This window comes from Bombina bombina, chromosome 2 (genome assembly GCF_027579735.1).
Source record: "Bombina bombina isolate aBomBom1 chromosome 2, aBomBom1.pri, whole genome shotgun sequence".
Taxonomy (NCBI): domain Eukaryota; kingdom Metazoa; phylum Chordata; class Amphibia; order Anura; family Bombinatoridae; genus Bombina; species Bombina bombina.
In genome coordinates, this window is record NC_069500.1 from 1381983209 (window position 1) to 1381997476 (window position 14268).

The following is a 14268-nucleotide window of genomic DNA, read 5'->3' on the forward strand; positions in this document are numbered from 1 at the left end:
TGTTCAGAAATTAGGAAATATTTTATTTGGGATTAAATATTAAAATTTGATAATAATTGTATTGTCATTAATTGCTAGATATCTCAATAGTATTATTTTGGAGTGCGCTACTGAGATTATATAACAATTTTCTGGGGTGCACTGCTAAGATTCTACTATATGAATTGGAGGTATTGCTGACAAAAAATGTATTACTGTATTGTAATTAATTATTGATATTTATAATCCATAAATAATCTCATTAGGAGGGCACTCCTAAATTGTACTAATATTTATTGAATACACCTCCAAGATATTCTAATGAACAAAATATCTAATGGAGGGGAGAGAACGCCAAACTTTTGTGTCGGTATTTATTATTATTAATTAAAGAAAATCAGTCGGGAGAAGGGAAGGTTATAAATTAATAGGATTACAGGGAAGGTGAAAACTAAAGTTTAAATTCCTTAGTACAGTGTACTGACAGAATACTAAGGGAACAGCTTAAGGAGGTTACTTTGCTAGCAAAGGGAAGTAAGGGGTGGTTTGTTGTTTTAAGCTAAGGCATTGTTTAGAAGCTATGTAAACTAGATAAGCCAGGTTTACAGTTTCAGATGGTCATGCTTCTCCTGGATTGATTAATTAATATGCGTGATGTCACTAGGAGGAGGGGTTGCATAGGGGATATAAGCTGATAAACACCATGCTATGGTAGAAAAATAATTTTGTCTTTACGATAAGAGGTGTGATAGAGGGAATTCCTGTAAATATAGGCATGTGTGTAGATATTGTAACGGAAGTCACTCTGGTGTGGATTGTAAAAGGGGCAATGTGAATAGGCCCAGGTATTCCTTTCAAGGGCAGGGTAATACCAGCAGTGGAGTTGGATTGGGGGTTGGCCAAAACACCGCTGAAGATAGATAGCTTGTTACAGGAACTACAGGCATATGAGAACATAGAGGATAGAAAATTTCTAGAGCATAGTTTGTCTGAGGGTTTTGTGGTACCAGTTTGCTGCAAGAGAAATTGGACAAGGAGGTAAAATTAGGGAGGATGGCAGGCACATTTAAAGAAAAAACGATTGAGGATTTAGTAGTGTATCCCACAGACGTAGTCCCAAAGAAGGAGTAGGGCAAGTACAGGATGATCCAACACCTATCTTACCCTAGGGGAGGGGCAGTAAATGATGCAATAGCTAAAAATGATTCATTTGTTGAATACCAGTCTTTTGACAGGGCAGTGCATATGGTGCGGGCTTTGGGTAAGGGATCTTTGTTATAAAAAATTGACATAGATTCAGCATTTAATTCGTTGCCCCTTAACCCAGAGAGTTTTAAATTAAGGGGTTGCAAGTTTTAATGGCAACTATTATGTTGATAAAAGTTTACCCATAGGGTGTTCAATTTCGTTTAGTTCTTTTTTGCATTGGTTAAGCATTAAGAAGTCTGGTATGGACAATGTTGTTCACTATTTAGATGATTTTTTTTTTTTTGTGGATGGGCTTAGCGGGAGCTAACGATTGCGAAAGGTTAAAGGTGAATTAGTTGGGAATGTTGGAAAATTTTGAGAGTACCGGTAGCTATGGAGAAGATAGAGGGGCCTTGTACCAAGCTAGTCTTGCTAGGTATAGTCATAGATTCCGTGAAGGGCCAATGCCAGTTACCAGAGGAGAAGGGGAAAAAGGCCAGGGATCTGATAAGAGAAATTGTAGGGAGTAGAAAAATATCGCTCAGGAAAATGGAGAAAGTCCTAGGAATTTTGAACTTTGCGTGTAAGGTTATACCAGTGGGCAGAGTATTTAAGAGAAGATTGGAGTTGAGTACCTGTGGAATAAAGAAGCCAGAACATAAAATCAGAATAACCAAATAATTGAAGGAAGATCTCAAAGTGTGGTATTCATTCTTGATCCAGTTTAATGGGGTGAGGATTTGGGAGAAGGAAATTCTAGCGGAGGAACTTGAGTTTTTTATGGAAAGGAGGAAAGTGGTGCGCAGGAGGGTGACCAGAAAGATGGAAGGAAATGGATTGGGTTAAGAACTTGGAACTGCTGGAGCTATTCCCCATAGTGATAGCAATAGAATTATGGGGCGAGGAGTTAGCAAATAGAAAATTAATCTGTCGGTCGGACAACAGGGGAGTGGTAGAGGTCATCAACCTTCTATCAGCATCATCGCTACCAGTAATTAGGTACCTAAGGTATTTGGTGCTAAAATGTTTAAAGCATAACATCTGTATCAGGGCCAAACATATTCCGGGTTTCAGAAATGTAGTGGCGGAGATGCTATCCCGTTTTAAATGGGAGAAGTTTAGGGTTTAGCCCCCAATGCCAGACAGGAAGGTGAATGTTGCCCTGTACTTCTTTGGCAGATTGGCAACGGATAGACGGAATCAAGGAACTCGTTGAAGGCCCTGGCACCAAGTAAATGGGCGGTTTACAAAAAATATTGGGGACTATGGTGCAAGCATAGGAAGGGGACACGAGAAGGGGAGGAAGGAAGATTCCTAGTAAGGTTGATGGAGCTACGGAGAGAAGGGGTTAAAAAGAGTGGTTAGGATCAATGCTAGCGGGGATAGCATATTGCACGCAGCTATATGGTGGAATAGATTGGACTAAGAAGTTCATAGTGAAAAAGATTGTGAGGGCATGCGGGAGAGATGAGGAGAAGGTAACAGATAAGAGGGAATCAATAACAGAAGATAGATTGGAAAGAATGGTAGGGGTATTGTCAGTGGATTGCGCAAGCACAGACGAGGCGATAATCTTCAGGACAGCATTCATAGGGGCTTTCCACAGAGCAATGAGGATAGGGGAGCTGCTGCCAAAAAACAGGAAGGTAGGAAAAGGGGGAGTAGAAACAGGGGACGTGAGATGCGGGGAGGAAGCAGTGCTGGTATTTGTAAGACGGTCCAAGACAGATACAGAAGGAAAAGGGGCATGGTTGAATATGGTAGGGACAGGAGGGACACTGTGTCCGGTGGCCTGTGTGAAAAGTTATCTAGCAACTCAAAGGGGCAAAGGGCGAACATTCCTGCGGCATGCGGATGGGTCAGAGGTAACAATCTTTCAATTCAAGAGCGTACTGCAGAGGGTGGTGAGGAAGCCAGGGTGGGGGAGTGCATACTTTGCGCCACACTCCTTTAGAATAGGTGCGGCAACCGCTGCAGCAAGCAGAGGCTGTTCAGAGGAACAGATCAAAAAACTGGGGAGATGGAAATCGGCAGCCTATAAGTCATACATTAGGATGCGAGAAAGTAAGGCAGGAGGGATATAGATAAGATGGTATTATTATTGCTGTGTTGGTTTGGTGTGCGGCGAGGTTTGGAAAAGCGCAGATGAATAGTTACTAACGTGTGAAATTTGTTTTATTACAGGCAAAACATTAAGAGTCTGGATAGTGGGGCATTCCTATGCTTATTGGGCGCAGGCTAGGGCAGCAGCATCAGGGCAAGGGGTACACATAGGTTTTTTGCATAAGGAAGCTAGCATCAGATGGATAGGCAAAAGAGGGATTAGGTGGGATGAGTTAGTGCCAACAGTACAGCAGGCAAGGTTAAGATGGGGATGTCCTGATGCCCTGATTATACACCTCGGGGAAAACAATATAGGAGCATACCCGCTCAGAGAGCTGGAAGAGAAAGTGGCAGAAGGAATGAGATGGTTAAAGGTAGCATGGCCATCAGTGCTGGTGATATGGTCCAACATAGTGTCAAGATTGTACTGGAGGAACTTGTATACGAGTAAGGCGGGATATAGATCAAGGAGGAAGGTGAATCAGGTAGCAGCGAAGGTAATGAGGGAGATAGGGGGCAGAGTGATGGAGCACCCACTGATAGCGGCAAAAAAAAAAAAAAAAGAGGAGGAGCTATTCAGGCGAGATGGTGTGCACTTGACGGATGAAGGGAATGACCAGATGCTGGCGGACATCAAAGGGATGTGCCAGGAGTTGGTAAAGGTCACAGAGGAGGAAAGGTGTTGGCCGAAAGAGAGGGGCTCTTTTGGTGGCGGTGAAGTTTGGGTCCGGCACGTGGGCGGGGCAGAATGGGGAGTGGGAGGATCCCGCGGCATACTCAGCCCTGAGGGGTGATCCAGTGGTCTATCTAGGGGGAGGGCTATGCCGTGGATTCTCCCTTCTCCAACTGCCCTGCCAGGGGGTGGTGGTGGTGGTCCACCCCCCTAGGCGTGGTTCCCAAAATTCTGTTTTTTAATGCAGTGGCATTGTTTGGTGTTTAAAGTTTATTTATGGCTGAATTTTGCAATACAAAGCTTAAAGGTGGCAAAATTCAATAAATAATAAATCGTGACCTTTCCACATTTCGCCATAAGTCCTGTGTCTGTGTGTTTATTTTAGATAAGGTTTAGATAAGTTGAAGTGGGGAATAGGGGTGAAGGGGTTATCTGTGTAATGGGCAAAGGAATGGAGCCTCCTGACCTTAAACTAGTGTATGGAACGTATGTGAGGGGAACGTCATAAGGGAGGGGCTGCTGGGGGAGAACAATAGGAGTGCCAGGTGTGGGGGTTGTAGCAAAGATAAGAGGAAAAGACTGCTGGAGCCAAAAGAACAGGCATTGGTCAAGAGAATGGATAGGGAAGGGGCAGATAAAGAGGGGATATAAGGAAGGGGACTGCAAGGAGTAGTCACTAACCTTTTTTCTTTGTTTCCCACCCTCCCACCCTAGAAGCAGCAAAACACGATGCAATAATCGGAGAGGTCACGTGAAGAGAACAGTAGCTGCATGGCTATGGGCAGGACATTGACTAATTGGTTGAGTCGCAGTAAGGCCGCCCGTGCTCCTCAATAAGGGGAAGAATACAGCGCAACCGAAGGGCAGCAGGTGACCTGGTGGTCTACGCTGGCTGGAGGATAAAAATCGGCAGCTGTTTTTGTAATTAGGTGATACAATCACAACAAGCGGTGAAGTTTGGGTCCGGCACGTGGGCGGGGCAGAATGGGGGGTGGGAGGATCCCGCGGCATACTCAGCCCTGAGGGGTGATCCGGTGGTCTATCTAGGGGGAGGGCTATGCCGTGGGTTCTCCCTTCTCCAATTGCCCTGCCAGGGGGTGGTGGTGGTGGTCCACCCCCCTAGGCGTGGTTCCTAAAATTCTGTTTTTTAATGCAGTGGCATTGTTTGGTGTTTAAAGTTTATTTATGGCTAAATTTTGCAATACAAAGCTTAAAGGTGGCAAAATTCAATAAATAATAAATCGTGACCTTTCCACATTTCGCCATAAGTCCAGTGTCTGTGTGTTTATTTTAGATAAGGTTTAGATAAGTTGAAGTGGGGAATAGGGGTGAAGGGGTTATCTGTGTAATGGGCAAAGGAATGCAGCCTCCTGACCTTATAAAGAGGAAGCGCTTTTGAAGGATCGCTGTGTACTTTCGTTTTTTCTGTAAAAACAAACATTGCCCACAGATAGGATGGAGTTGAAGCTGCAGGAATATGACCCTACAACATCCTGCTTAGTGATTACTTTATCTGTGCAGAAATTTATTTATATCTATCTCTGAACAGTGGATAAGACAACTGTTCAAAGGTTATCTCCCTGGACTGCAAAACTGCAAATAAAAAGAGAGTTTTAAATTATTCAAAATTGTTTGATATGTATACAAATATTTTTCAATGCAGTACATGATTTGTGTCTCTAACTTTAAGCCCAGACCCATGTTCCCTCTATTTTCTGCGGGCAGATACGATTTTACACATATTTGTATTGAAGCATACACAAAAACAAATACTAAGCACAGATGCTTCTCATGAATAATTTAAAGCTGTTTTTAGATTATTTCACAACAATTTACAAAAAGTAAAGCTTTTAAATAAATTTATTTTTTTGTCTTTGGAAATAGTAATTTTCCTGTATGTAACAGACTAATGTTTTCTTATACTGTATGCAGCCACATCTCCCTCTCCACAAGTAAAACAGAGGCAAGTTGTTCTAATTGGCCAGTGAGGATTAATAGGAAGTACAAAACCCAAACTGCAGTACAGGTATTAGTTTCAATTTAAATTTAAAGTTTAACATTTTTAAGACAAAAACATGACATGTAAATGCCGCACTTTCATGTACAGGTTTTAACACTTTTTAGTAAAATGTCCCTTTAACCTCATAAACTCAACCCATCTATAAAGCTAATATCTGTTTATGCCATTTTAATGTCACCAACATGACTTAGTCCACACTCACGACAATGAGGCGCTTTTGTTTGTGTCATTACTGCATCACGCTGTATTACAATTAAGGTTCAGACTAAATTTCATTTTTTAACAAAAAGTTATCTTCACAAAAGCTGAGGTTCAGTAACACACACCACAAATATATTTTTGTTCTCTCCCAATTCTTTGCATAGTAAAAATCTGATTTGTAGAGTTTTTATTAGGAGATTTATACTGAGATGAGAGGACATAGTAGTGAAATAACACAGTTTAAATGTGTTAGATTGCATTTGTGCACAAATGCTTTTCTTTATCTATGTAAGTCAGTCAATAGCAGGGTACACAGCCAATCAATAGACACAGTTCCAGAGCATCAATTTATTGCTGGGCAGATAGCTCAGCATGCTAAGGCACTGCAGCTGAACTTTGGAGCAACCCAAGGGTTGCTGGTTCAATCCCTGGCGAGGTCCGCTCAGCCTGCCACCCTTCTGAGGTTGATAAAATAATTGAGACCCTTACGGGTGATTAGCTGTGCTTTACATGTACCCACTACATACTTTGTGTTTAAATGTTTTTGTGAGGGTTATCAGTTAAAGGAAAGTGTTTCTATTCCTTCAAACATTTTACAATTGCTTTATTGTATCCCTTTAAAGGGAAGATTTAGTGGAAACATTTTTTTAATTTGTTACATCATGTTACGGTTGCACTGCCTCCCCTGGAACTCTGTGTTTAACACCCACAAAACTGTTTAAACATACAGATAAAGTCCTGCTCAGGAGTTACAGAGAGTTGCTTATCCCAAACAGGAAACATCCAGTGAACCAATCAGCAACGACTATTGCAGAATCCTGCCAATCACGGGCTGTGTTCAGCTTTGGCGCACAGAGTTCCAGAGTTGTGCAAAATGTATACGCTCTAACAAATTAGAGCATGTTATCTGTCACTATAAAGACCGTTTAATGGTGGCGCTAAGATAACACTCTTTGATAATGTCACCTACGTTATTTTGTTGATACTGTAAAGATGTGTTCGATTTTAGTTTCCGAGGTGGGGCTGGGGCAAGTTCCCCTCTAATTTCTACAATGTATGCCAGGATTTTATTTTTGTCTTTTTTTGCTTTCTGAAAATAGAGTTGAAATGTGTGTGCCATGAGACAAGTACAAATAGACTGAGCAAATAAATATAATGATGGTCTGAAAATACATATATTTTGGAATGCCCTCTTCTAGATGAAACAAAGAAAAAAGTTGACTACACTGTCTCTTTAAAAGCACAGTATCCTATAAAATGTATTTCCCTTTAATATATTTCTAATGACTTGTTATGTAAATAGTATTGAAGGTATTGCAAAATGCTCTTTGTGTTTATTTGTGTATTTGAAATAGCTGGTTAAAACTGCCACCCCTTGTACTCAATAACATCCATTCAAAAGGGCTGAGCCTGCATGAAGTGTAAGCCTGCTTATAATATCTCTCTCTATATACAAAAGACCAATAATTAGGTACGGAAATGTCATTAAAGGGATTGGCTTCAATGGGCATAACCTGCTATTTAAATTGTAAAAATAAACGCAAAGGAGACTTTCCCAAAATGAATATCCAAGTAAATGCACCAACAAAATTTAAAGAAAATTAAAAAACACTAACAAAATTCGCCAGTCTTCATTAGTTTTCTTACCTTTAAGGCGCGCTTACCCTGATCCTTCTTCTCACAGTCCTGGGCTGCACTCATAGAATGCTTAGCAACTGCGTTAATAAAGAAGGTCCTTTAATGCAGATCCTGGGACCTGCCGTGCTAAGCCTCCTATGAACCAGGGCTCTGAGAAGAAGGATCGGGGATAGTGCGTCTCTCCAGAACGCTAGAGGTAAGTAGAGCGCTACAGGTGAACATTTTGCACCTGTAGCGAAACAAATATTTACATTCGTTTAACAAAAGATTTAAATGTTCCACGAATATTCAGTATTGGCTTCGTTTAAAATTAAACAAAACCAAATAGTGCAGCAGACGAATATCCGGGGAGACACATTTCTCTGAATATTAATCCCGAAAGATTTGGACAAACCAAGTTTTTGGGGCGCTGTACAAATGTATGTAATAGTATGCAGCTTATATAGGTTTAGGGCTGTATGTCAAATCTATGGCAGAAGTCCCCAACGTGGCATGTAAAAACTGTTTGGTTTCATAGACTTTATAGTGCCTATTTACTTCTTTTTAATTTGAATCTATAGTACATATTAGACTTTATGATTTCATAAGAAAAAGGTACCATGGACACGGGAGAGAATTTTGGGCGCACACTCTTAAAAAAAGTTTGCCCCCTTTATTAGCAGATTGGGTTATATATAAGATTTGTATTTAGCAACAGGTTTAGGAGTAGGGTTAAAAGCACAGGAAACCCAAAGTTTTCCCTTCATGATTCAAATAGAACATACCATTTTAAACATCTTTCCAATTAACTTCTATTATCTAATTTGCTTAGTTCTTTAGGAATCCTTTGTTTGAAAGCATTCTGAGGTAAGCTCAGGAGCTAAGAGCTAGCTGCTGATTGGTGATTGCACATATATGCACATTATCATTGGCTCACCGATGTGTTCAGCTTGTTCCTAGTAGTGCATTGCTGCTCCTGCCACAAAGGATACTGAAAGAATGAAGCAAAATTCATAATAGAAGTAAATTGGAAAGTTACATAAAATCACAAGCTCTCTCTGAATCCCTTTACGTATAGCACTAGGCTTTAAAGATAAGGTTAGTGGTTAGAGATATCATCAGAGTTTAAAGGGACAGAGTGTACTGTAAAATAGTTTTTCTCTTAATGTTTTTTCCAATGACTTGTTATAACCGCTGCAGAGTACAAAATGTACGATAAATGACTCATCTATGTTTATTTTTGTATATAAAATTGCTGTTCTTGTTCTTTGACACCACAACCCATCAAAATGAGTTGAGCTTGCATAGAAATCAGATATCCTTATTTTTATCACTTTCACTACTGATTCTATCGATAAACCAAATCCCAATACCTAGAGAGAACAATTGAAAATTAAAATTTTATTACTTATCTCTCTTACCTCCCACTGGGAGTGTAATTTATTCTGCTGGCTATGTTTACATCTATTTTCTATAGCCTATATTTAAATGTAGAATCTTTCAGTATAGGCACTGATAATACAGGTAAAATCAGCTATGTCAAATACCAATATAAAGGTAGAGGAACAAGACCGGATTGGTCTACCAGGATACCAGGAAATTTCCCAGTGGGCTGCAGCAGCAGGGGCTGGTCAGGTGATGCTGTATCAACTCTCTTTTCCCCTCTGAGCTATAGGTATTAAGGTCATAGTATTTTATTTCCATACCAGGTATCATTTAGTAGCCCTGTGGTTTCTAATGTCTAGTCAAGTCACACTGTGTGAAATAGAGTGACACACTGTTTTGAGTGTCTTCTCCAGATCACACTAAGGATAATCATTGAGTCATGGAGGAAACCAGGTTGTAGGGTGGCTGTATAACAAAACATGGCAGGTTTTCTTTTATTATAAATTAATATAATTATAATTCAGAAAATAATATTGGGGGTAGGAGTATACTAGTAATCCCCTTGAGAAAAATGTGGCGTGTACATTCTCTGAACTCAACAAAAAATAGGGCTGGAGTTCAATTTCTCCAGGGCTGCTTTTTATTCCTAGACCGGCCCTGAAAAGGAGCTATTTTTAAACAATTCAATACACTTCAGCAGGTAAAATGGATCATTGGGAACAAATAAAAGGGGAGAAATGTAAGGTAAACAAATAAAAGGGGAGAATGTAAGGTAAACTGTCCCTTTAAGGATGTTTACTCCCTGTATTCTGTGGCAATGTTTTGTAGGCAGAGGCGTAACTAGAAACCACAGGGCCCAGGTGCAAGAATCTAAGAAGGGCCCCCCCCCCCAAAAAAAGTGAATTTGAAACATATCTTTTTTTTTTTACATTTAACACAGAAAAAAAATGTGAATCACATTACATGTCTGCAAAAGGAGGTACCCTGTGCCCACAGTCTGACCCCCTATTACTGTATATAGTGACACTGTTTAACCCACCAGTACTATATATAATAAGTTAGTGACACAGTCTGTAATCTGTCAGTGAGATGGCTGGCCTGACCCTACCCGCCCCAGTACTTTATAAAGTGACCACAGTAGTCTGTGACATGGTCCAGCCCCCCCCCCCCGTACTGTATATAGTGGTACTGTAGTGACACTGTTTACCCCCGCCCCCCATGCTGTAGTAACAAGGTCTGTAATTTGCTGGTTCCACAAACATACACACACACACATACATGCATAAATACACACAAGGTCACATACATACACACACACACATACATGCATAAATACACACACAGTCACATACATACATACATACATACACACACACATACATGCATAAATACACACACAGTCACATACATACATACATACACACACACAGTTAGTCACATACATACATACACACACACATACATGCATAAATACACACACAGTCACATACATACACACACACACACATACATGCATAAATACACACACAGTCACATACATACATACATACACACACACACATACATGCACAAATACACACACAGTCACATACATACATACACACACATACATGCATAAATACACACACAGTCACATACATACACACACACATACATGCATAAATACACACACAGTCACATACATACATACATACACACACATGCATGCATAAATACACACACTGTCACATACATACATACACACACATACATGCATAAATACACACACAGTCACATACATACACACACACACATACATGCATAAATACACACACAGTCACATATATACATACATACATACACACACACACATACATGCATAAATACACACACAGTCACATACATACATACACACACATACATGCATAAATACACACACAGTCACATATATACATACATACACACACACACACATACATGCATAAATACACACACAGTCAGTCACATACATACATACACACACACATACATGCATAAATACACACACAGTCACATACATACATACATACATACATACATACATACACACACATACATGCATAAATACACACACAGTCACATACATACATACACACACACACACACACACATACATGCATAAATACACACACAGTCACATATATACATACATACACACACACACATACATGCATAAATATACACACAGTCACATACATACATACACACATACACACATACACACATACATAAACACCAATGGGTAAAACAGAAAGACTAACCCCTGTAGTCAGAGACACTAGTGAAGCATCATGTCACACTCACATGATATCAGTGCAGGCAGTGGCAGGTCAACGTTTTTTATTGTAAAAAAAAATTTTTTTTATTTTTTTCCAACAGCTTTGCTACCAAATGGCTAAAAGCACGTGCGCGCTCCTGAGGTGTGCTAAGATTACCTTTTAACAAGGGATACCAAGAAAACTAAGCAACATTTATAATAGAAGTAAAATGTAAAGTTGTTTAAAAGTTAATGAACTATCCAACACATTACGTTTAATTTTATTTTTTTTACGTTACCTTTCCTTTAAGTAATATGGTGGTGTGGCTATGTAATATGGGGGTGTGGCTATGCAATATGGGGATGTGGCTATGTAATGGGATGTGGCTATGCAATAGGGGGGTGTGGCTATGCAATATGGGGATGTGGCTATGAATATGGGGATGTGGCTATGTATGGGGGTGTGGCTATGTAATATGGGGATGTGGCTATGCAATATGGGGATGTGGCTATGTAATATGGTGATGTGGCTATGTAATATGGGGATGTGGCTATGCAATATGGGGGATGTGGCTAGGTAATATGGGGATGTGGATATGCAATATGGGGATGTGGCTATGCAATATGGGGATGTGGCTATGTAATATGGGGATGTGGCTATGCAATATGGGGGATGTGGCTCTGTAATATGGGGATGTGGCTATGCAACATGGGAGATGTGGCTAGGTAATATGGGGATGTGGATATGCAATATGGGGATGTGGCTATGTAATATGGGGATGTGGTTATGCAATATGGGGATGTGGCTAGGTAATATGGGGATGTGGCTATGCAATATGGGGTTGTGGCTATGCATGAATGACTGGGAGGGGTAATTTTCACTCTTCCCCTCAGTCCAACCAGTATATCAGAGGAGCAGGTGAGTGGGTTGTGTAGATGGTTAGGGGTGGGTCTAGGTAACTGGGGGCATGGCTAGGTAGGAAGAAGCTAGTTTCTCCCTCCTCTTAAGCACAATGGTGCTACAACCTAAAATATTGTGGTGGTTTTTGTACCCCTATTACACATGTAGGTCTGCCATTACATTTAAAGGGACATGAAACTCATTATTAAAGGGATATGAAACCCCAAAATGTTCTTTCATGATTCAGATAGAGCATTCAATTTTACACAACTTTCTAATTTACTTTTATTATAATTTTTCTTCATTCTCTGGGTAAAAGCAGGGACATAAGCTTAGGAGCTGGTGTTCTGTTGAAAACGCCAAGTCATCGAAATCTCCAATTACAGCACTTCCGGTGACTTTCCCATTTTCACTATTTGTTTTTGCCTCTGTCTGGGGGGTTAGGGGGGTGCTGCACCAATCCTCTGTCCCCCCTTGATCCCTCCAGACGGAGGCAAAAATAGATAGTGAAGATAGGCGCTAATGCTGAATTACAGTGCCCTTCTGATTGGCCAGGATGCACAACCAATCAGATAAATGGTTCTGGTGTAATTTGAGATTTCGACAACTTGGAGTTTTCGACAGGACCCATTTCAGGAGCACTATATGGCAGCAGGTTTGCAAGAATGCTAGCCATTTGCAAGAGCGCTAGATGGCAGCACTATTCCCTGCCACATAGTGCAAATTTGATAATAGAAGTAAATTGGAAACTTTTTTAAATTGGTATGCTCTGTCTGAATCCCAACATAAAATGTTTGGTTTTCATATCCCTTTAAACTTTCATTGTTCAGATAGAGCAGTGCTGTATCAATATGTGTAACAATGTTAGGCACTTTTGAGCACTAAATGGCAGCAGTGCTTGCAACAATGTATGACCTGCATTTCTCTGACTGTGGAGGGCAAAGGATTTTTTTATTTTATTGTTTTGTTCATCCCTGAGACTGGTCTGAAAACTTAAAACATGCTGATACCATGTGACCAATTTATCTTAAAACTAAATACAAATTTAAATTGTATCTACATAAACTATAATGAAAACAAATCCAATTGACTTTAGAATTTGTATTTTGTGTTGGTGCAAACTACTGTATGTGGGAAAACTAATTTAAAAGGGAGAAATGTAACTTTGTATTCATTGCAACATTAAATATAATATTATAACTGAACACTGAATACAACTTATTTTGCTTTATCTTGACAGATGGAAAAGTAGTAAATGGCCCTAGCCAAGCAACATAGTTTGCAATAGACTTGAACCTAATATGAATTTAAAGAGACATGAAACCCATTTTTTTTCTTTCATGATTTAGAAAGAGCATGCGATTTTAAACAACTTTCCAATTTACTTCTAGTCTCTAATTTGCTTCATTCTCTTGATTTCCTTTGTTGAAAAGCATATATAAATAGGCTCAGTAGATGCTGATTGGTGGCTGCACATAGATGCCTCGTGTGATTGGCTCACCCATGAACATTGCTATTTCTTCAACAAAGGATACCTAAAGAACACAGCAAATTAGATAATAGAAGAAGATTGGAATGTTGTTTCAAATTGTATTCTCCAACTGAATCATGAAATAAACATTTTGGGTTTCATGTCCCTTTAATGGGACAGTCTACACCAGAATTTTTATTGTTTAAAAAGATAGATAATCCCTTTATTACCATTCCCTAGTTTTGCACAGAAAGCATGGTTATATTAATACACTTTTTATCTCTGTGATTACCTTGTATCTAAGCCTCTCAGACTGCCTCCTTATTTCAGTTCTTTTGACAGACTTGCATTTTAACTATGATATTACCTTGTGTATACAGTCTGTATTTCTGTCCTATGTTTTTAAAATAAATATTATATTTAATCCACTTTGGAGTTCCTGAGTTTCCTGAGT